Source organism: Larus michahellis, chromosome 2 (genome assembly GCF_964199755.1).
Source record: "Larus michahellis chromosome 2, bLarMic1.1, whole genome shotgun sequence".
Classification (NCBI taxonomy): domain Eukaryota; kingdom Metazoa; phylum Chordata; class Aves; order Charadriiformes; family Laridae; genus Larus; species Larus michahellis.
The window spans coordinates 168,191,006-168,214,431 of NC_133897.1; positions in this window are offsets into that span (position 1 = coordinate 168,191,006).

Consider the following 23,426-nt stretch of genomic DNA (forward strand, 5'->3'; position numbering starts at 1 on the left):
AGTGGTGCAGTCAACACGCTGGAGGGAAGGGTTGCCATCCAGATGGCCTGGACAGGCTTGAGAGGTGGGCCTGTGCAAACCTCATGAAGTTCAATCAGACCAAGTGCAAGGTCCTGCACATGAGTTGGGGCAATCCCAATTACAAATACAGAGAATGGGGCAGAGAATGACTTCAGAGCAGCCCTGAGGAGAGGGACTTGGGGATGGTGGTGGATGAGAAGCTCAACATGATCCGGCAATGTGTGCTGGAAGCCCAGAAAGCCAGCCATATCCTGGGCTGCGTCAAAAGAAGTGTGGCCAACAGGTTGAGGGAGGTGATTCTCTCTCTACTCTGCTCTCGTGAGACCCCACCTGTAGTACTGTGTCCAGCTTTGGGGCCCCCAACTTAACAAGGGCATGGACCTGTTGGAGCAGGTCCAGAGTAGGCCATGAAGATGATCCAAAGACTGGAGCCCCTCTGCTGTGAGGACAGGCTGAGAGAGTTGGGGTTGTTCAGCCTGCAGAAGAGAAGGCTCCGAGGAGACCTTAGAGCCCCTTCCAGTTTGTTAAAGGGACCTACAGAAAATCTGGGGAGGGACTCTTTATACGGGAGTGTAGTGATAGGACAAGGGTCAATGGTTTTAAACTGAAAGAGAGGAGATTCAGATTAGATCTAAGGAAGAAATGTTTATGCTGAGGGTGGTGAGACACTGGCCCAGGTTGCCCAGAGAAGCTGTGGGTGTTCCATCCCTGGAGGTTGGATGGGGCTTTGAGCAACCTGGTCTAGTGGGAGATGTTCCTGCCCATGGCACGAGGGTTGGAACTAGTTATCTTTAACATTCTTTCCAATCCAAACCATTCTGTGATTCTGTGATTCTATGATTCTGTGGTACAAGTATGTCACCAGTTTGGGACAAAAACCTCAACACACTCAGTTAGGATGTCATGCTGTCAGATGGAAAAAGCAATGATGAGAGGAGATGTCATTACTTTGGCCTAAAATTGACACATTGTACGAAGACCTCCTAATGTCCTAATATCTGGAAGGAAACTAACACATCAATGACTGGGTTATTCCACCACAGAGGCATCAGCATGCTAAGCAAATGTAGCAAAGCATTTCCCATCAATGGAAATATCAACCTATGCTATAAAAATATGCTATAAAAAACTGATGCTATCCAGCCATGACACTATTCTGAGGTATCATGCCATGTTATTGCGACAAGATGTGACTGAGCTGTGAGCTGATCTGGTGCAATGTCCCAAGCTAATATTGCCATTATGATATTTCTCAGTCCCAGGAGCTAATTTCGGATGTTTGTTGGGACCTATCATCACATGGTGTCTGCAAACTGGAATGAACCGTAATCATTTCTTTAAGGTCTATAATATCAGACTCCAACAATGGAAAGATGTTTGAATCTGTCCCTTTATCTGTGTTTTTGCAATTATTGAGCAACCTTTCTGCAATAGGGTCTGCTTTGTCTGGTGGCTGTTGTTGTCCCGAATGGGACTTTGGGTGGTGAGAACTGGGAAGTCTCACTGGCTCCTGCTCTACAGCTTGCAACCCTTGCTGCAGTCTGACAGTACCAGCAGTCCTGCTTGACACGTCCGCTCATGCGTTTTCTGCAGATGATTCAGGCGACACAAACCACTGATGCCAAATGGAGCATCCCGTGAATGTGGAAACAATGGTCCATCTCTTCTCTTCACCTGCTGCATCCTCTCTCATAAATCCCAGGGCAGTTCAATAACCTATATTCCCAGCCCTTATTACTTCAGTGAATAGTCTATAGAAAGCAGGTGATATACATCCTATCCAATAAAGCCTTTGACACTTCTGATTAATAATCTACAATGGTACAAACTAGAACGATGTAATTTCTCGTGTCGTGCTCTCTCCGCTGCTCCTTCCCTGCCCTGGCCATGCTGAAGGCAGAGAGCCCTCCCTCGCCTCTTGTCCTCTCGCCTCCCTTCCCCCTTTACTCCTTATCTGACGAAATCATCAAATTTATGGCCAAATTGAAATGAAATGCAATTTAGTTCCCGTTCTGCTTTCAGTCCATCACCTCGCAGGCCAGTCCCGGAGGATCTCCTAACCTAATCGCCGGATGGCAGTAACTTCATTAGTGCTGCCAGCAATCCCTTGCTTTCTGCTGCGTGTGGCTTCCAGAAATCATGGCTGACACCTCTCCCTGGGAATTACTGGAAGCAAGAGCTTTCTCAAGTTTTTCTGTTTTATTTCTGACTTGTGCCCGGTCAGCACATTTGCTTCCTCGAGGTGATCAGATCACCACTGCTTGGCTTGGGTGCTTTCCACCCAAAATCCGTCTCCAGCTCCCCAAGGTTCAGGTCAAGGTGGAAACGCAGGCAAGGTAGGGAGAGAGGCTGAGATGTAACATGCACAAGCACACATTGCCACATTGACTTGTGTCCTGTGGACCTGAGCAAAATGATGGCCAGGGAAATAGAGAGGCAGCTCTGCATGACACTGGAGACAACGCGTCCCACACCAAGGAATGAGCATGAGCACCATGGGGGAGAAGCCCCGTTACTGTCAAACCCATCAACCATCTGTAAACATCACAACACTCACTGGTGTTGCCTTATGGGACAGCCAAAACACTGGAAAAGACAGCCAGGTGGACGTTTATCTTCCCTGTCCCCTGCCCTGTGGCAGGATACACTCTCTTTAAGCCTTCTTGACACGTTTGTCCTCCAAACCTCCAGCACTGGTGATACCACCCTGCCCCCCCTCCTAGCAATTAATCCCAGCCCTTCTCTATCCCCACAGCTCTAAATCTCCTTTGCTGGCTTTTAAGCTCCTTATTACTTGTCCTATCCACAGGGAAACATGTGTCCCTCCCCTTCTTGCAGAAGCCTTTTACATAATTGCAGGCTGTTATCCCATCTCCCTTCAGTCTCTGGACTAAACAATCTGATGTCTTCCCAGCCTTTCCTCGTAGGCCCTATTTTCCTGGCTTTTGAGGAGGTTTACTACAGAATCCCAAGCTCCTATGCAAGTTGGTTGGTTAGCTGGTCACTGGCCTCTTGCCAAAGGCCCAAGACATGACCCTGAAGCCATGTTCCTCCAGCCTGAGGCTCCCCAGCTGCATTTGCCCCCTTTCTTCAGTTCTTCAGTTCAATGCCCAATTTGTACAGTGCCATAAGCTCTTGTGGGTGCACACAATGCTGGTGGGTTATTCGCAGAAGACATCTCAGCAGCCCCCAGACCTGTGGGCATGCTGAGCTGCACTGTGAAGAACCCATGTCCTGCTCTACCCTCCCTTATCTGCTCTTGTATGGTCCCCACTGTTTTTGGCAGTGCTGAGCCACCCCATGGTCTTTTCTTTTTGGGTCATCATTTTCTCTCCACCGAGGGTGAGTTCAAGGGCAGGATGACTCCCCCTCTTATTGCACAAGGGATGGTCAGAGGGTGCAAGGGGCACAGGACACTTCTCTGGGATGGGGTGACCCATGGGAGATGAAACACCCATGTCTGAGCAGTGCTAGGAGCTGGTGTCTGAGGGTGCAGCCAGCCCTTGGCATTGCCATGTCAGCCAGATTTGACCCACAGGGATTCTAGGGGGTTTTTTCTCCTCAATACAAAGATCTGGTGCCCCTCAGTTTCACAAGAGACAAGAAGAAAAAAATAGGAAAGACTGTGGTCTGACAAGGAGCTGGCTCTCCTCATTCCCACCTCCCACATAAGTCTTCTTGCCAGTGATATCCACAGTGATGAGACCACAGACAATTTGGTTGGGGGCAGGTGAAGTGACTCAGTGATTAAGGACCCCTGGTCTGTAAATCATCGCAAAATACCCTGTGCCATCCCTTGGGAGAAACACTCATAAACACGCTTTCATAATGCAAACAAAAAAACAAACAAAGCAGGGAGAAATAATAAAAGAACATTTAACTTCTAATATAATTTTGCACTGGTTGCAAATGGGGGAAATTGTTTGCTTTGGGGGAATAATACAGAAGCTGGACTGTGTCCTTATTCCTAAAATGTTAAATAGTCTCCCAATTAAAAACACTCAAGAAACACCAGAGGAGATTTCTCTGCATTTCTCCCAGCTTGCTTTCGAGGATTTTTTTAAGTGCTTAGTCAATATTAAAAGGGAGGGCTGTGTCAGGGTGAGAAACTGAACCCAGATGTGAAAGTCTTTAGCTAATTCCCTAAATCCTTGGCCAGGGCCAAAAGGCATACAGCCATTTGCTTCTACATATGCACACCCACACATGCATGTACACAATTATATTGCTGCATCTGTTTGTGGTGCATGAGACAAATTTTCTGATGTTTAGCTTTGATTTAGATTTTGAATCAAAACTTATGTAATTCCTTCCATTTCCCATGCCTGCCCGTACACACACTTGCTCCGAGAGAAAACCCATCTGCGTCTGGGGAGGCCTGAGGCCGGAGGAGCTGTTAGTTCACAAAGGCAGGAAGCAGAAGGATCCCAAAGAAGGCAAGTCAGCTTAGGAAGAAAAACGATGCAAGCAGAAATGTCTAGAGAGATCAGGAGGGTTGCTCGGGGTTAAACGTGCTCCTGCCTTTCCCAGAGCAAAGCAGAGGCTAGCTGAGAACACAGACAGAAATAAAATATATTTTAAAAAAAAAATTAAAGGAAGAAAGAGGTGAGGGAGACTCAGTAGGTGGTGCTCTTCCCTCTGAATCCGCACAGGGCCTGGGGAGAGGGTGGTAGTTGATGCCCAGGTGGAAAAACAGCTCAAAAACCAGCTCCTAGTCCTGAGTCCTGGCCCTGGTGGTGGACGTACCACCTCAGCAGCTGCTGTGCTCCACCCTAGTAGCAGCTGTATTTTGGTACGCGGTAGGTTTAAAGCACAACATGTAGCTTCTGTCTGTTGCCTAACCCCTAAATCCGCCCAAATACTAAATGCAATAAATAAGTGTCAGCAAGTGGCTTGAGTCAGGGGTTGACATCCCAAGAGGAATTCAGCCCTCAACCTTGTTTCTGACACAGCTGATATTTTATCACATCCAGGGCATCTCCGGAACATGCCAGGACAAAATCCTTGCAGGAATGGAAAGTGTTGCTTACTCTGGCGTTTTAAGAGAAGGAAGTCGAGTAGCACCAGCCCCGGACTCGCACACCCCCCATGCTGGAGGGGAGGCAAAAGCCCGATTGATCCAGTAACACAGAGCCATATATCAGCACAGCCTCTCCCATTACTTTCCCTGATGGATTCCCATCCGATGAGCTGATCTGAAAGTGATAAAGGGAAGACCGGAGCATTTTCAACACGCCACTAACTCCAAAACCAGGCTCAATAATCCTGCAGATTGATGGCATCTAAAGAGCAGGGAGGGAGAGGCAAGCAGGCTAGGCAGGGAGTTTATTTAATACTCACAGCATTAACCGAGTATACATTTATCTGGGTAAATGAGGGGGCAGGACAAGTACCACTGCCAAGGAAATGTATCTCCTGGCAAAAAGCAATCTGGGGCTCTCAGGTGAGGTCCTAGGGTAAGCGAGTCAGCCTGCCCCCAGAAATGGCTCAGGTCCAGGATGGGTCCAGAGATTGCCTGTGGAAATAAGAGCATGAGAGTTCACTTTTTTCCCCCTTCTCCCTCACTTTTCATGCCCTTGTGGGTAACCCTACAGTCACTTCAGACACCTTCAGTCTGAACAACAAAGCCCTGGACAGCGGTAAGACCTTGCTTCTTTGCTTTTCTGGCTGAAGGAGTTTCCATTTCTATTGCCTTCAGGTTGACAGTGGACCAAATATCCTTGCAACAGTTTCTCCAAAGCCAGACATCACGGGGAACATGTTTTCTGTCCAACTGTTGCATTTTCCTTCAGGGTCCCAGCAGGACCCTTTATAGCTTACAGGTAACTTTACTGTCTCTGCTGTGATGGCAATAGGGTCTACCACAGCCTCTGATGTCTACAACCAAATAATGGGAGTTGCTGTTGGAGGACACAAATCTCAAGCAGGATTTCCCTGTGCCCTGGCTTGCCAGGCAAGCAAGATCTTGGAGGCAGGAGCTGCATCTGAGACATCTTCTTTAATAGCCACCAGCAGATGTTCCAGACAAAAAGACGTCCCATGACTGTCCAGCATCTCCAGCACCCTGGACTGAGTTGTCCTTCCATTGCACGAGGAGCTGTTTAAAAACCCAACCCTTTCTACCCAGTTGAAACCCACTGCCTGATCCTTCAGCCAGGGTGAGGAGATCTCCCATTGTTCTTCATGAACCTCACAGTCCCCTGGAGTACACGATGCCAGTCCCAGCTAGCATCCTCATCCTCCAGCTCCTCAGAGCTGCATCTCTCCACTCCCATCCTGGCCATCAAGACCTCAAGCCAGCAGGGATTTCGATCTCAGGAGGCAGCTATTGTGCTGTAATTAAACAGCAATTGATTGCAAACAGGGTTCTTTTGTGTTTGGGATTAATGAGAGGCGAGAAGATAAATTTGGTCACCACTAATTAACCCCAATTACAGAAGCAATAAATTAGGAGTGTACCAAGCTATATGTCATCTGCTGCCTGAGCCATGGGGAGGGCCCTGGGTCCTTCCCCCTGCCTCGATTTCTCCCTCCAAGTCAATTGGGGTGTCAGAAGTGAAATGAATCCAGACAAGGGCTCTGGGGACTGGTGGGTATACTGGCATGTGATGAACGGGCAGCGGTCAGGATCTCGGCCATGCACGGAGCATGAGGATGCTGTCATGAGAAAAAGCAAGCTGGGAGAGCTTTTCTGTTTCCTAATGCCCTAACGGGGAATCGATGGTTTCACTAATTCTAAGTACTAATCCCTGGCAATTTTCACGAGCTTTGATTTTGCATGCTGGTTGAATAGGGGCAGACTCTGTGGGATGGGAATGCTGTGCGGCCTCAGTCCAGGCAGCGTGCATTGCCTGCTGCCAACAGCGCGTTATCCTGCTGGATGCTGGGCGTGAGGTCCATGCGCAGCTGGAGATAGAGTGGGGTCGACCCCTGCCATCTCCTCGAGCAGTGGGGAGTACAAAACTGAACTAGATTAGAATTACAAAGATTTCCTTCAGCTTATTTCAGTCCTGGGGTCGAACCACTGCGATACCCCACTCACAGCATCATTCCCCAGGCACAGGAGGGGTCATTTCCTCCCTGCTGCCTTCCTCTGGTTTGTATGACTCCAGTCTCCATCCTGCCTGGTGCCCAAAAGCATTTCCAAAGCATTTCTGTCTTTAACCTCAGCTGTTTTCATAGCTGAACAGCTTTGAGGCTGGGCCATTGACCCCTGCATCAACAAAGCATTAAAGCGGATGCTTAAGGGTTTCCCAGGACCAGGGGCCTCCCAAGCTTTTCTTTGCATGAAAGCCCCATGGCTGCAAAATGATTCGTGCCCCAGTCCAAGGGAGAGCAAGTCCTAGGTGCAAACCCCCCTGCAGTGCTAAGAGCATCACAGGAAATTTGGGGGACAGGAGGGTCCTTGTGCTCTCAGGAAAGTTGTGGGGACAGCTGCCACAAAATCTCTGCTGTGACCCAGCTCCCCTCGACAGCCTCTAGCAGCCTCCAGGGAGGAAGCCAATGCCTAAATCTCAGTCTAACATTTGCAGCATCCCCCCTGGCAGCGCTGTGGCAGGCGTGAAGGGTTAGTCCCCACCTGGAGATTTAGGCCAGGTTTTATATGTGAGCACCTAGGTGAGACCCCAGCTCCATCTCAGCTGGGGAGGAGAGGTGACAACATACTTGTCCCTGCCAGCTGCTGCCTCTCCAGTCCTATTTCCCCCGTGTACACCTGAGACCCTGGCCCTGGTGCCTGGCGTTGCTAACGTGCTCTTCCTCACTGGGAGGAAGAGAAAAATCTTGAATGGACCTGTTGGAGCAGGTCCAGAGGAGGTCATGAAGATGATCCAAGGTCTGGAGCCCCTCCACTGTGAGGACAGGCTGAGAGAGTTGGGGGGGGGGGTTCAGCTTGGAGAAGGCTCTGGGGAGACCTTGGAGCCCCTTCCAGTCCCTAAAGGGGCTCCAGGAAAGCTGGGGAGGGACTCTGGATCAGGGAGGGGAGCCATGGGACAAGGGGGAACGGTTTTAAACTGAAAGAGGGGAGATTTAGATGAGATATTGGGAAGAAATTCTTTGCTGTGAGGGTGGTGATCCCCTGGCCCAGGTTGCCCAGAGAAGCTGTGACTGCCCCATCCCCGCAGGTGTTCAAGGCCAGGTTGGACAGGGCTTTGAGCACCCTGGGCTAGTTGAAGATGTCCCTGCCCATGGCAGAGGGGTTGAAAATAGATGACCTTTAAGGTCCCTTCCCATCTAAACCATTCTGTGATTCTATGAGTCACAACCTCTGTCGGCAACCAGCCCCCCCATCTCGCTTTTTCCTGTTGCCATCCCCACCTGGGGGGTGAGTGCACATCCAAAAAGGGGTCAGCGGGTGCTGGTGCTCAGAGGCCAGGGCAGATCTCCATGGCTAATGCTATAATCCTCCCCCCTTTCAGGCAGCAGGAAAGCCCAGGCCGGCAGGATCCCTGTGCAGACAGGGTGTAAAAAGCCGTGGCAGCTCCAAAGCAAACACTCCCACATCTTCATTCCTTCCACCCTATTGGCCATTGATTTCAGATAAATATCCGTCCGGCCCTGACAGGGCTCAATTCTCCTAATTATAGCCCTATTGACATGTGATCTTTAGCTGCTCAGCTTGTCAGGAGCCATCTATCAGGCAGACAGATTTCTTTGGCTCTGCAGGAAATGAGATGGGAAGGGGGGAGAAAGGAGAAGCAGGGATCGGGGAGGGGGGAAATGGCTGGATTAATGTGTCAAAGAGACCTTCTGCCCCAGATTTCAGTTTATTAAGAAGTATAGTGTGGAGGGCTCCGAACACCAGCCTTTAGGGCAGAAGCAACAAGGGCAGAGTTAAGGTTAAGTGCTCCTAGTTTGGGAACAGTGTGTGTGGATCACTGCAAAGGATTCCTGTACAAAGGCTGCTCATATTTCGCAGGTCTTTCCTCTTCGCACACAGCTGAACTGATTTCCCCAAGTCTGTGCAGCACAGAAATAGCAAAGATGCCTCCGGCTAGGCAAAACTTAACATCAGCTGCTGCTTTCTGCAATCAAGCCACGGAACTCCTTGCCGCAGGATGTTAAAAGCTTGCATGGCACATTCAGAGAGGAAAAATCCATCCCCTGCTATAATACGGAGGGCAACACCTCTGGTTCAAGAGCAGAAATTGTTGAGAGCACTCTGGGAACACTCTGCTTGTTCCTCCTGCCTTGCATTTCTCCAGGCATCAGCTGTGGGCTGTTGTCAGAGGCAGGACATGGAGCAAGACAGACCTTGGGCTTGACCAGCTCTGGAGAGAACAAACCTGCTGTTTTCTTCTCCCAGTCCCGGCCTTGGACTGGCAAGACGTGGCTAGGGCTTGTATCTGAACCGGACCTGCTGGGAGGCAGGGAGACACGGTCAGAAGACTTGGATGAGGCATGATTGGGGAACACAGACGTTTTCCAGCCTTCCTTGTGATGCTTTTATAGCTGGATTGCATTGGTGCACAAGCCAGCCGGTCTTGGGGGGTCTTCCTGGTTGCTTCTCCTGTTGTATGGACTGCATGGGTAAAGCCAGAAGCTCTGTGGACCAGGAACGGCTGCTTGTATCACTGCCAAAGCCCAGCAATGAAGGAATAAACCCATATACCTTTTGTCTGGCTTTTTTTCTCATAACCTCAGGATGAGCACACTGGGGAGCACCGATGGCTGGGGAGCTCATTGGTGACCATTTTTATGACATCTTAGGTTGGAATACAGGAGAAATCAGGTAGGATGGATGAGGGATAACTCCCCAGCCAGTCCTTGGCCTCCGAGGAGGTGCGAGCCACCCTGCGCTCCCCGCACCAGGCAGCCGTCAGCCAACATTGCAAAGCAGTGTCAGGCCGGCACTCGGTCAGGGATCAGGGAAAGAGCCCTGTTAGCTGACTCATATCCTGGTCGGCATGTCTCTGTATTGTGAAAGGACCCAGACAGCCAGAGTGTCTGGAGATAACAGCCTTTCCCGGGGAGCCCTGAGAGCTCAGGGTTCATTTACAAAGCTGGGCTTATTCGTGCCGGGCCAGCTCTCTCCATATCTACATTATTGATCCTCTCCCCCCTGCCCTGGCCTGTCTGCAGTATCAGCCCATCTGTGGAGATAGCTGTCTGCAGTACCTGCTTCCATCCTGGCTCGGGTATCCAGCATAGCCTTACACTCACAACACTTTGGAAGCGGCAAGGACCGGCTTCATGGAAGTGCTGAGCGCTCAGAAAACCCATCTGTGGGGGAAAAGCAACGCCCAAGCAGCTCCCATCTCCCCCCACCATAAGAAGGGAGAAAATAGTTCTGCTTTGCCTCTGGGGAAACTGAGGCAGGGGAAGAGGAACCAATTTTCAAGCATCTTTGGCATTCACTTCCAAGGCCTCAGTGGAGTCACCTGCATTTCTCAAATTTATAGAATCATATAATTGTCTAGGTTGCAAGGGACCTTTAAGATCATCGAGTCCAACCATCAACCTAACACTGTCAAAACCACCACTAAAGCATGTCCCTCAGCACCACATCTACACATCTTTTCAATACCTCCATGGATGGCAACTTAACCACTTCCCTGGGCAGCCTGTTCCAATGTTTGATAATCCTTTTGGTAGAGAATTTTTTCAGAATATTCAATCTAAAACTCCATAACTTGAGGCCTAACTTGAGGCCATTTCCTCTTGTCCTAGCGCTTGATAACTGGGAGAAGAGACCGACCCCCACCTCACTACACCCTCCTTTCAGGGAGTTGTAGCGAGCGAGAAGGTCTCCCCTCAGCCTCCTTTTCTCCAGGCTGAACAACCCCAGTCCCCTCATCCACTCCTCAAAAGGAGGAGCATTCCTTTGCTTTGGTCCATGCAGTGACACTGCCTTGAGGGAGACAGGACTGCTGCATTTCTACGATGCAACGGGGTGGAGAGGAGTCACCACGGCACAGTGGTCCAGAGCTGTTGAGATACATATCATGGTGCGGCATGGTCTCCACGCACCAGCCATAGCTGGACTTAGCCCATGACAGAGATGTTCAAGGAGGCATCCCTTCACATGCATCTCCTACACTGCCAAAGTTCCTTGGCAGTGCTGCTGACCCACTGCCTAGCATGATCTGACGGACTTGCATGCCTTGCTGGGCATCATGCTGCAAAAGCCACGGGGGTGTGGGAGTCAGCTGACACTGCCAGAATGATTCAGTCCCTGCTGTGCCTTCATCCCAGGCATCTCTTCATTCCTTGGGGGTCTCTTGTCAAGGTAGGGACTTCCTGGTGGTTGCACAGATGACCATGGGATGCCAACAAGAAAGAGAACATGTTTATGAGATCGTGCTTCCTGGTGGTTAACTGCACACACTATGGCTTGAAAGCTTTGGCTTTTGGGGCAGATTTGAATACCCCAAATGAGGAAGACAACCCAGCGTGTTTGGGCTGGGATCAGAGATCCTCATGGTTACACATGTCTAGGCAGAGCTGCATCCAGGTCAGCAAGACCACTGCATGATGTTTCAGAAAATGATTGGACACCACATCTCCAAAGGTGTTTTGGAATACAAAGATGTGGCCATTTGCCTGAAAGCAAACCTGGCACCGCTGACCCAAAGCAGTCCTCTTTGAGAGGGCAGAGAAGGAGGTGGGAAGAAAGCAACGTCAGAAATCACTGGAAAGAGCACCAACCATCTATTAATAGTGCAATCTTTTCTCCTGCTCCCTTCAGAGAGGCCGTCCCAACATTCCAGCATCTCTAGATGGGTAATCCATAGCCACCTTGCTATGGGGCAGGGTCATCCAGAGCATCTCCCCACCTCCTGCCCTTGCTGGTCCTCCACAAGCTCCTCAAAAAGCCTCATCCCTGAGCTGCGGGATGTCAGAGTCCTTCAGGAAAGGAGCAGGGGTGTTTAAGGCCAGTAGAGACTCCCCACTTCGGATACACCTTTAGCTGGTTCCCATGTTACATTCATAGCTGCCATGTATACCTTCATTCCCATGTAGACATTTATAACCTGTTCCCATATTTTCCACTTTCTATTTTACTGGAAGGCTTCTGCCTGCAAAACAGCAAAACTTTCTAAAAGGCAAGTCTATTCCCTCACGTGGGACCCTCCAAGAAAGGACAAGCAGCCCTTGAAAAGCTTCATTTTGACTCTTTGGGAGCCTCACTCATATGAATTCCTACCACTTGGATCCCCCCAGTTCTTCTAATGCCCAAGCAAATCCTTGCTTTCAAATGACCCCAAGCAGAAGCAGAGCGATGTCTTTCTTGTCAAATCAAGTGTTGTGCAAACTAGAATTTCTTTGACTCCTCAGTTAAGCATGAACATCTGAAAAAGGAGGAGGCTTTGAATGACAGCTGCTGGCAAACTGAGTGCCCCATTGCTGCATCGTTTCAGTCCCCATAGTCTGAATTTTGCAGTGACACGATAGGTCTTCTCAGGTGGGCTCTGGTCCCAGGGCAGTCCCTGACTCTCCAAGGGTTTAATCCCAGAGGGAAAACCTTATGAAAAATCTGGAAGTCTGGGCAGCAAGAGGCTAGTTCTAGGCACAAACCAAGGCAGGAACAAAACAGTCTGGTGGCTCCAGAGGAGGGGAAAGGGGATTCATAGGAACAGAAAAGCTGGGTCAAGGCTGGCTAATCCTTATGCAAGCTGTCCCTCAGCTCCACAAACTCTTCCTCCATCCTCGTGGCAGGAGCAAATCAGTATTTTCACCCTGGGAAGTTAAAATGCAACTCAGACTCATTACACTGAGGAAAATGGTGATTGAAACGTGGGGATGAGGAACGGGCTTTGGTGGGGTCTCATTCTCCTCTTGCACCAGTTTGACATCACTATGATACCCCTGACTCCCGGGTCAATTATCATGATTTATGCAGGATCAACATGATAAAATCAAGGTCTTAACACAACTGCATGCCCTCTGGGCTGACATCGCTTAGCCTGGACCAGGATCAGTGCCTGGGGGGCAAAGCAGGCTCAGCACTGCCCCACACCAGGCAGCAAAACCCTCACCTGTCCCACACCCCCATAGACATGGGAAATGCGATGCCCCAACCACCGCTCTGCATCTCGCCAGCCGGTGAAGCAGTGGGCGCTGAGTCAGCATCCCCATCCTGCCCTCCCTGCTTGTGACATCCACCCTGGGGAGAGGCGAAAAAAACCTCTCCCGCTCAACCGACACGCGTCTGACTGCAAAGAAAAGCGCATCCGCTCCCCTTCGCCCCCGGCCCCCTGGCAGAAGCACCGGCAGATCCTTCACTTTAATGTTAACTGAGTTTTAGTGTTGGCCCCGGGCTCTGCCATTTATCTACAAGGCTCCGAATAGCGGGAGAGCAGAGTTAATAAATCCGCTCGTGTGTCGCCTGTAATCAGGCCTGTAAATAAAGTGGAGCTGTCAGGGAGCGGTGGCCTGTGCCGCCGGGCTCTTTACCGTCCCACAGACTTGGGGGTGTCATGTTGGTGCTGTCCTCACCACGGGGAGCGGGGTGCAATATCCAGCTCCATCTGCCCATCCTGCAGCCCAGGGTCACCATCAGCTGCTCTTTTCAGGGTGGTAATATTGTTTTCTCCTATGCTGGACCAAGCTCTAAATGGTTTAAGGACAATTAAACCACAGAAACATGTTGCCCAGTGAGGTGGTAGATGCCCCATCCCTGGAAACGTTCAAGGTCAGGTTGGATGGGGGTTTAAGCAACCTGAACTGGTTAAAGATGTCCCTGCTCATTGCAGGGGGGTGGACTAGGTGGTCTTTAAGGTCCCTTCCAACTCAAACCATTCTATGATTCTGTGATTCTATGTTGAAGATGCACCTGGTCATTGCAGGGGAGGTTGGGCTAGATGATCTTTAAAGGTCCCTTCCAACCCAAACTATTCTATGGTTCTACAATTCTACAATTCTATGATTCTATGATTAAAACTTGCATTCCCAAAATCTGGGAAATCCATGGAATCTGTGAACACGGGAAGAGCAGAACACCTCCTGGAAACAGGGAGATTTACCTTCTCAAAGACAAAAACACTGCCTCCAGGACCACATGCTAAGCACCCCCATCTTCCCTCCATGACTGCCCAGCTGGGTCTAACCTCTCCCATGAGATACTCTGATATTTCCAGACAACATCACGATTCTGAGAGGGGAAACTGAGGCACGCAGGGAAGTAACACACCAAGGTCACTTAGTTAATTGGTGGCAGGATCCCAACAGCAGCCTGCCGCTTCTTCTGACTGCAAGCAGAGGGGAATTGATTCCAGCCAAGTCCCTCGGTAGGCACGGGGACTGCAGAGAGGTTCAGCAGGGGAAGATTTCCTGTAAGACGGGAAGTTTTCCTCCTGCTGTGCCCTGCTCTCCTCGCTCTGGTCCGGCTCCGGGAGGCAATCCAAGTGCTACATATCTTTAATTATTAAGCAATCACCCATTGTAGTTACTTATGTGCTGCGGAGCCTCCAGGATGTTCCTGCCAGCAGTACCAGGGCGTAAAGCATCCCTTGATGCTTCCTCCGCCGCGGCTGAATCACCCGCCTCCATTAACTGACATCCACCACAGCTCTGCACACAAATACATCCCCCTGGTCACCCCCCTTTCCTCCGCCAGCGGCCCCCCTCCTCCCCATCCTCACCGAGCCCCTGGGAGCACTCCTGGCCACTGCTAACGATTGCAAAGCAGTTCCAGGAAGGCGGACAGAGGTGCGAGCTCATCCATCATGGCCCAGAAGGAACCATCAGGCTGGGGAGCATCCTGCAAATCAGCAGATTGCGGCAGCTCAGAGGAAGGGTCTGAGAAAAACTTCCTCATCCTTTCCTCATGCTTGTCGGCTGGACTTGCATTAAATCCTCTTTTCTTGCCCCACGAATCCTGAGTACCCCTAAATTGCCAGTCACCAGCTGGTCTGTGTAGGTTCTGGGGCATGCCAACAAGGAGAAAACTGCAATGGTTGTTGCAGAGGAAGGCCCTCCACCAGCAGCATGGTTAGCCCATGTCTTGTGGCCAAGATGGCCAAGACTTCCTAAATAGACCCAGTGTCACTTGCAGAAAAGATTTGTTGGACAAGGAAGCAGCTCAGGATGGGGTGGCTCTTGGCGAAGCCCCAAGTCAAGGTGAACTTTCTCTGTGCTGGTGGTATCAGCTTTTCAGAAAGCTGTAGCCATGGTGGTGCCATTCTCTTAAGTATAAGGGATCGGCTTATCCAAGCAGGGAGCCCAAATAGGTAAGATGCTCCGAGAGGGTGTAGCAACACACCCTGGCCTCTGGCCACCATTTTTGGCACAATCTGAGATCATTTCAAAAGCACACCATCCCCTTTCATCTACCTGCTGATAAACATCTCTCCCTCCTCCTCTCCATCCCCTAAATCTCTCGAGCACAGAGTTAGTGTGAAAGATGCTGTGGTTAGAGCATGGGAGGGAGACTCCTGTCCACAGTTACGTGTGTCCCAGATACCACTGTCATTGTACATCCCCCGTGACCGTTGCTGGCCTCACACCATGCTGATCTCCTCCTCATCTCCAACAAGAGCTGTGGAGCAAAGCAGTTTTCAGCAGCCCAGGGCAAGGTGAATCCCTCGCCTTCGACTTCCTCAGAGCTCATGCTTGCCAGAAGAGCTGAGCAAATATTTTTCATGGAGCATCAGAAAAATGCTGTTTGGGCAAACTCTGAAAGCTTCCAGGAAGCACAGAGTGGAGCAGCAATTGCAAAGGAAAAGTCTTCAGAGGTTTGCAGGTAAACTGGAAAGTCTGGGTTTGGTTTATTTATTATCCCAGCATGAAGCATTGACACAAACTTGATTCACTTTTGGCTTTGAGATAGTAAACCTGCCTGTTTCCAGGAGGCATTGTGCTGTTCCCATATTCACAGATTCTGCAGATTTCCCAGATTCGGGGAATGCAAGTTTTAATCTTGCTTAAACACTGTTTCTGAAATGTCAGTGTTTTCGGAGGGTCCAAATTCCTCTTCCCATGCTTTGAGCAGGCAGGGATACACAAGAGGATGGAAGAACATGGATTTACCCTGCCATCCCAAGCTTTTTGGTCCGCTGTTCAAGTGCATGAGGTAGTTCAGGAAAAGGTGTGAGATAAGGATCACAGTACAGCAAAGCTTTTCTAGATACTCCCAGACTCCACCATGTGGTCCAGGGCTTCCTAAACCAGAGGTGAGTTGCTGTGTTGAAAACACAGAGGGCTGTAGTCCAACTTTGCATTGCTCCCATTGGCTCCAGTTTCACTAGGGAATTAGGCCAGAACTGAGTGATTTTAACCCCAAAAAGAGGACAGCACCCTCCATTTCCAATGTCTGTAGCGTATGGATGACTACACCAAAACATACTGGCCATGCACAAAGCAGAAGTCCACATCCCAGCAAAGCAAAAAAGGGGTACAGGCTGACAGCGACGGGCTTTACTGCTGCTTTACAGCTGAAGAGGTTTGAAGCGAGACATTGCTCTTCAAATCCCTTTCAATAAATAGGGTGGGTTTTGATTGCAGCACACTGGTTTTGCAAGGTCTTCAGCAAATGTGAGGCGATCTCAGTGTTACTGACCTGGAATTCATTCATCATTTTTTCTTCCCTGGCCAAAGAGATCTGCCCCTAAACAATCCTCTTTATCAGGTAAATGCTCGATATTTTACACTACATCAAGTTAATCCCAGCCATGATGCCAATCAGACTCTCACTTTGGAAAAAAAAAATTCTTTTGGTGAGCTTTTAACTTTCTGTCTTTGGTGCCATCAGGCAGCTTAGATGGTCTCTGCTTATGCCCATGGCAGGGGGCAGGGGGGTTGGAACTAGATTATTTTTATGGTCCCTTGCAACCCAAACCATTCTGAGTATATGATTCTATGCAGAAGGATAAGTGTCAGTTCCAAACAGACGCCATCACCTGGACTTTGATGGACCCCATGGAGCTGAATACAGCTCTCCTATCTCCAGTGCTGAGAATCACAGAATCATAGAGTGAGGTTATTAATTTTCCAGTACAACAGTGGTGAAGTACCGCTCGGGCTGATGGTGCAGTTGATAACTGGTCAACGTCATCAGTGACCTGGATGGAGATGCATCTTCCACAAGCTTGTGGGTAACAGTGAATTAGGTGGGGAGCCTGGCACAATGAATGGCAGAGCCTTGGTCTAGCAGGACCCTGAAAAGGGATGGGACAACAGGAACATCATGAAGGTCAACAAGAAGGTGTGCAAAGCTGTGCTGGTGTTGGAGTGACACCAGACTGTGAACTGACTGGAAAAGAGCTGAGAACTGGCTGGGAACCAAGCAGTTGAGCAGCCATGGTGCTATGGGGTGAGAGCTGATGCCAAGTTGAACGTGAGCCAGCAGTCATTCTCATCCCAAACAGGGCAAAGCACATACAGGACTACAGACTCCAGAGAATCTTCCCACCGGACAGTCTATAATCGCACTGGTCACCCAAACCTTAAGCAGCACTGGGTTCCACCACTCACTGCCTGGTCTGGACCTCATGGACCTGCAGGATTGCAGCTTTTCTCCTCTGGCCTGAGCCCGTACAACAGCCTAGGGTCACTGAATGGAAAAGATCCTCATTAATGTCCCACAGGCAGGGCATGAGGCCCATCTCCCAAAGAGATTTCCTTGAAAGCACACAACGGGAAGCAGTCCACCCCTGGTCACGCAGCTCAGCACAGCTCTCCTCCCTGTGACGTGGAAAGATTTGCTTTATATTTAATGAGGTGGGGAGTACTAATGAAACTTTGGCCAGACAGGAGTTTTGGCAGCAGCAAGTACAGCATCCTATAGCTCAACTCCCTGTGGTGGTTGTCTGCTTGTCCATCATTGGATGAGGTGCGTGGATGGAGCTGCAAGCTTTGTTCATCTAGACGGGAGAATAACTGAGAAGACGGGAGGCAAGCCCTGGAGCATGGCCAGGGCAGTGGGAACCCAGGAACAAGGAGGGATCAGGCGATACCAGGAGATTGCTCTGTCATTCCTTTGGAGGCCACCCAGCAAGTGTCACTCCTGACCCAAGTGACCTGATGGCTCCCCAGAAACATGTAGGGAAGGAAAAGGCTCTCTTTGTTCCAAAAAGGCAGGTTGCAAAGAAAGTTGGTGAGCCTACAAAAGGATTTACTAAAAAATGGACACAGTTGAGGAGGACAAAATAGGAACCAAACTATGGACTCTCAATTCCCAGGTCATAGCAAGAAATTGTCCTCAGATGGTTTCATATCCTGCCTTATGCTGCATCCTACATGGACAAGAGGAGCCTGATCCACAGAGCCATTTGTGGGGATGTTAGCATCCCCCTCAAACAAGGGCAGCGAGGTTCAGTGAAGCAGTCACATGCTGACACAACCGTTGCTTTTCAGCCAAACTTCTCTCCAGAAAAACAACCCTGGAGAAGAAGTCCTATGGGTGAGGAACTGCAAAGGGACCTGCCAGTGTCGTATCTAAAAACTGAATCATCCACCTGCCCAGGCACAGCTGAGTGGAAAGACATCCAAAAACCTAAGAGCTTGCAAGGTCCCATTGATGTCCACCAACTTTGCCATTTTCTGGCTTTGCCAGACAGTCTTTAAGGACAACGTGTTCCTCCCACTGGTTTCTACACAGGAGCTCACCATTGCCATCATCACCGAAAAGGTGGGAAAAACAGGGTTCAAGGATGGGAAGCAACTTGACCAAGAACTCCCACAGCAGAGCCAGCAAGGAAACTGTCATGTCCCAAATCCTGTGCCCTTATTCCCTGTCTGTCCTTGCCTTTACTGCAGAATTGTGTTTTAACGTGCCTGTACAGAAACCACCCCCAGGAGTCCTTCTGGCTCTCTGCAGGCTTGATTAGCTAGAGCTGTATTTCTAAGGGCTTCGTTGGACTCCTCCAGCTCAGGAGGGAGCTCAGACCACTCCACAGCCTCAAACAACTTCTTGATGTTAAATTCCCCAATCTCCCAGCGCTGAATCCACCTTGAAATTGGTCTCAAAACTTCTCTTTGCAAGCAGTCAGGAAGAGACCTTAGGAGGAGGAGGGGAGGTGGAAGGGAAAAGAAATTAGATACATTTGCTGCAAGAAGAAGAATTAAAAGGAAAAATTCAGCTTGGGAGTGGAATAATGGAACTGTGTCTGGGAAATGCCTTGTTGTGAAGGAGCAGTGAGGAGAGGTAACCACGGGGAACAGGCATTGGAAATACGCTGGCAGCGGTGGGAGGACTCCAGGAGTGTCACTGGCAGCAGCAAATTGAGCATCCTTCCCAGGTCAGCCCTGGCCAAAGTGAAAAGCCAGGGTCCAAGGGAGAGGCTCTGATAGGGCGTCCTGGTAGGGGGAATGCAGAGATACAGGAGAGATTTAACCACAACAATAAGAAATATTAAAAAGCTATTTTCCCACTGTGTGTGCATCTGGTGAACGCTTCCCATGGAGAGGGTCACAAGCTATACCTGGGGTGAGGGCTAGTCCTATGTCAAGCTCAAGGGACAAGGATTCTGCAAAATGGCAGGGGGAAGAGACAGGATTTTATCGAAACTGGTTATTTTCCTCTAGCATAACTCTGCCCATCACTGAAGGAGTCACTTTTGTCTCTTTCCACAGAGGAACAAGCACTGGAACAGGCTGCCCAGAGAAGTGATGGAGTCTCCATCTCTGGAGACATTCAAAACCCACCTGGACGCATTCCTGTCCAGCCTGCTCTAGGTGAATCTGCTTTGGCAGGGGGGTTGGACTAGATGATCTCCAGAGGTTCCTTCCAACCTGTGGAAGGTTCCTACCATTCTGTGATTCTGTGATTCTGTGATTCTGTGATTCTGTGAACAAGAGCACCGTCCCCTTAAAATCAGAGCTTGATAGCTGGGGAATCATAGAATCATAGAATGTTTTGGGTTGGAAGGGACCTTAAAGAACACCTAGACCAAACCCCCTGCCATGGGGAGGGATACTAGACCAGATGGAGGATTCTCTACCAATAGGACTCAGAGACACCAATGCCACTGCCAGACTATGGCTTTCCTCAGGTCTCCTCGCAAAACCCTGGCAGACAGGTGGATTAGCAACACCTTCAAAGCTGGAAATTTATTCTTCATCCAGCCCTGCTTGAAAGCAGGGAAAAAGCCAAATTTCTCTGTTCCCTAAGAGAGTGGTTTACAAATCTTCTTTCAGGATATATGAACTGATTTGAGGTGATAATTGAAAGGATCTAAGTCCAGTTAGTGGCTGGATACCAGCACTGCCAGGTTTTCATTGCCCACCTCAAATCATCCTTTTCGGGTGAAAGGCTGTTTCTCCCTTCTCTTTTCTCCCCTTACCTCCCCCTCATCTACTCTAAGCTTGACAGGGACAGGTCAGTCAGTCCGTCATTGCTAATCTTTGGATACTTTTAGTGTCACTCTAATGACAGCACACCTCTCTGCAGAGCCGCCGAGCCACCACAATAAAAGCCTCTTAAGGGCAGCAGCCCCTCTGAGCAAAGTGGCTTGCCCGCTGCCAGGGCCCTTCCTTCCCCCTGGAAATGGCATCTAGACAATTAGCCCTGCGGCCCGTGACAAGAATCGGATGCGAAACCTTCCACTTTTTGATGCATTAAAGCCCTTTGCAGGAAGTGCTCAGAAGTGCACCGCTCGCCCCCTTCACCTGCCCTCCCACCCCTGCCTGCTCCCACCCTTCCTCTCCACGCTGGGGACTGAGCAGCTCAAGGGATGCTCTCGGGAGCACCCAGTGTGGTTTGGCTTATTCCCCCCCAACACTCCCTCTCTCTTTTATGGATGCTGAGGGCATATTTCCACTCTGTTAGGCTATTAGGGCTCTGTGGTGCATCAGGATGGCTTTGCCATAGGACCCCAGGCTTAGCCATGGCTTGCTGTAAAAGACCCAGGTGAGTTCCCAGCAGCTTTATCCAAATTGGTAAATTCAAGGGTGCCCAGCCAGCACTTTGGATGCAGTTGCTCTGTTATACAGGGTTAAATAATGTAAAATCATCCATTTCTTGCCCATTGGCCTTGGGAGCAGGAACTGGGAATGTTTCATTTTAATAGAGAGAGAGTTTTTATGGCTGCCAGCCCCAAACCAGATTTTCTTGCCTCTCCCCGTTCATAAGGAAAACGGAGTCAGATGGCAACCAGGGGACATCACAAGGCAATGCTCTCTTCCAAGCCCCTGTCTTCATTGAGTTTTGCCTGTTTCAGTGCTTGGTTTTCCCCCCTGTCATCAGCCACACATGTGAGTGAGAGGGCAGCACCCTCTTGGATGGGACATGAACCACACAGCATGGTATCTCTGTGTCTGGGGTGAAAATCTAGGGCTTCCAGCCAGTTGTCCGAGCCCCGCTCTATCCTGTGCCCTCTGGTACCTCCTCAAGGGAGCCAGAGTGTCATTTCCCACCCGAAGTGGCTGCAGAGCTATGCTGCCGCACTGGTAAAGATTTGATGAATGAAGTGTGCAATACTATTAATAATAAATAAGCTTGTCTGTTGGTTTAGAGGATTTTGTTCTGCTGCAGGGCTCATCAAGGCATCCATTGGGAACTGCTGGATTCGGAGGCAGCATCGCATCCCTAGACCATTAAGCCATCTCCGTAGCGGTGTACAATACATTCTTTTGCTTCAGACGTCGTGGGTTGGTACAGCCCCTGGACCCCAGTTCTCAGCATCATGGGATGGAGGAAGGCAGCATGAGCTCTGCCACAACTCATCAGCAGCACAGCTCTCACAATGTTTCCCCTCACTTCACCAAATTTGGGTTTGCAAGGTAAAAGGTTGATAGCTCAGTGTGGTTCTGTTCAGCTCAGCAATTCGGTTGCGTTCAGAGAAATGCACCCTGGGGAAGGTGAGATGTGTTATTCCCATGCCCTGGCACATGTCCCAGGCAGTGTAGGGATGAAGTCAGCGGGCTGCCAGAGGCAGATGGGTGTGCTGAGAGCTGTAGGCAGCCAGCATGAGCTGGAGTGTGGATGAACCAGAACCAAGAGGCAGCAAGTCACCAGGAGTCAGGAAGGGCACAGTGGGAAGCTGGGATTGCATGATGCAGCCCCAGCCATTTTGGGGTTTGCAACTGACTGTGCAACTCACTCACTTGACTTCATGCAAGCCCTTGGGTATGTCTCAGGCACTCCCATTAAAAAGAAATTTCACCAATCCTCTCGAGTCAGTGGGGCTATGACTGTATTAGAAATCAGGCAGTGATTCAGGCAGTGGAATCCAAACACCATTAAATTGTCAGTGCAGTCCCTGGGCACCTGTGGACCAGCCCAATTAGCTGCCCCCCAAAATGATTCACAAAGACAGTTCTGCAATCTTCATGGGTCAAGAGGCCATTGCAAATAGTCACAGAATCGTAGAATCATTTAAGTTAGGGGAGACCCTTAAGAGCCAACTGTTAACCTAACACTGCCAAAACCATCACTAAACCATGTCCTTCAGCACTCCATCTACATGCCTTTTAAATACCTCCAGGGATGGTGACTCAACCACTTCCCTGGGCAGCCTCTTCCAATGCTTGACAACCCTTTTGGTGAAGGCATTTTTCTGAAGATCTAATCTAAACCTCCCCTGGCACAACTTGAGGCCGTTTCCTCTCTTCCTATCACTCGTTACTTGGGAAAAGAGAGGAACCTCCACCTCGCTACATCCTCCTTTCAGGTAGTTGTAGAGAATGATAAGGAGTCCCCTCCACAGCTTTCTTTTTGTCCAGGCTAAACACCCCCAGCTCCCTCAGACGCTCCTCATAAGATTTGTGCTCCAGACCCCTCACCTGCTTCCTTGACCTTCTCTGGACATGCTCCAGCACCTCAATGTCTTTCTTGTAGTGAGGGGCGCAAAATGAACACAGTATTCCAGGTGCGGCCTCACCAGTGCCGAGTAGAAACGGATGATCACTTTCCTCGTCCTGCTGGCCACGTTTCTGATACAAACCAGGATGATAGTGGCCCCCTTGGCCACCTGGGCACACTGCTTTCTGAGGACCCCAAGAATCCCAGGCAGGAAGCTGTCCCTGGAAGCTGAGAGAGGCAAAGCTGCGATTCAACTTGTTGCAGAAGCCTTCTTGGGCATCTCCAGATGTAGCTACTCTTTTCAATAACTTTTTTCGATAATTCTTCTCAATAAATTCTTGGGAAGCATTGTCTGTTGCTGCAGGAGAAAAATACCAATGATCGTTCCTCAGTGACAAATGCCATGAAATCACCTTTTCCTAAGCTGAAAAAGAAGACTTCCAAGCAAAATCAGGAGAAAATGAAGAGGAACCCTTCTGATAGCTGAGTAGATCCCCTTCCTCCTTCCCATGTTTTGAGCAAACAAGTGGGGAGAGTCATCTTCTTCCTAGTTACCATCATTCTCTTCTTGGCAGAGAGGGAAGGCTCAGGGAGAACACCTGGAAGGGGGTCCTACACCAGAGTCCTGACAGCCTGCTTTGTGGGACTGGAGGAACCCTAGAAGCCATAGAGGCAATGAGGCTGATGGAGGATGGACTCTGAGAGCTGGGGGGTGGGGCTGGCT